The sequence below is a fragment of the Branchiostoma floridae genome, chromosome 1 (genome assembly GCF_000003815.2).
Source record: "Branchiostoma floridae strain S238N-H82 chromosome 1, Bfl_VNyyK, whole genome shotgun sequence".
In the NCBI taxonomy this organism is placed as follows: domain Eukaryota; kingdom Metazoa; phylum Chordata; class Leptocardii; order Amphioxiformes; family Branchiostomatidae; genus Branchiostoma; species Branchiostoma floridae.
In genome coordinates, this window is record NC_049979.1 from 31,266,691 (window position 1) to 31,268,236 (window position 1,546).

Sequence of the window (1,546 nt, forward strand, 5' to 3'; positions counted from 1 at the left end):
CAGTTCAAGTCAGCCGTACCGCGATGCACTATTTTAACCCGAACTACTTTTGGGGACGGGGGTCGCGGATAATTACTGTGTTATGAGACCTTAAGCCAACTTGACCTTGGATTTCTTTACGTTCATACAATAAAACTAGTCAAGATACAAAACCGTACCAAATTTTAGAGCAGAAATCCAAATGGTTCCTGAGATATGGCCAACTTTGCACTTTGGCGCCTAGCACAGGTGTCGGCACTGTACAAGGACTATCTGAGGGGCCGCTTATTGGTCTCATTATCTCAACAAACTTGATATTCTGGTTGACTTTTTCTGTTATAAGGAGCTTGACAGACCACATTCTACCGTTCTGAGTGATTGGGGTTGGGGGTTTGTCTTTTTTAGGGCGGAAAAAGGGGGGGGGGAGTCGAGCGGGCTTTAGACCGCACTAAGTCCTATACTTAAGCATAGGGAACGGTCTAGGCGGCCGTTGCCATGGTAACGGCGGGTCAGACGGTAACGAAAATGTTACAGTTCAAGTCAGCCGAGGTCAATTACCAACATATCGGTCAAATTTAATGTGCTTGTCCGTCCCTGGGGAATTCACGCTGTGGATAAAGGTCTCAGAACACAGTTTTTCGGGTATGGGGATTTACATGGTTAAGGACCCCAAAGTGAGGTGGTTCGACGACTCAAAACCTATAGTAGGGTGCAGATACAATTCACAAGAATTTAGTATGTTCAAGTTGAGGGTACAAGCTACAAAATATCTGAAGATGAGCATAGATTTGCCGGCTCGTTTTTCTATAACAGACACTTTGATTTGACCCCCAGCGGAGGTCATGGAACTGCAGGCGGCGAACAGGAAGTGCCGGTAACATATCAAGGCGCAAATTCCCGCCGGCCGAAAAAGCGACGTAATCCAACTTATACAGTATGAACGCCGATGTATTCCTCTACTATTCACCACAGATTCCACCTCGCTGTCGTGCACGGAAGAATAAATACGGCCTTTGCAAGTACCGCGATGCACTATTTTAACCCGAACTACTTTTGGGGACGGGGGTCGCGGATAATTACTGTGTTATGAGACCTTAAGCCAACTTGACCTTGGATTTCTTTACGTTCATACAATAAAACTAGTCAAGATACAAAACCGTACCAAATTTTAGAGCAGAAATCCAAATGGTTCCTGAGATATGGCCAACTTTGCACTTTGGCGCCTAGCACAGGTGTCGGCACTGTACAAGGACTATCTGAGGGGCCGCTTATTGGTCTCATTATCTCAACAAACTTGATATTCTGGTTGACTTTTTCTGTTATAAGGAGCTTGACAGACCACATTCTACCGTTCTGAGTGATTGGGGTTGGGGGTTTGTCTTTTTTAGGGCGGAAAAAGGGGGGGGGGGAGTCGAGCGGGCTTTAGACCGCACTAAGTCCTATACTTAAGCATAGGGAACGGTCTAGGCGGCCGTTGCCATGGTAACGGCGGGTCAGACGGTAACGAAAATGTTACAGTTCAAGTCAGCCGAGGTCCAATTACCAACATATCGGTCAAATTTAATGT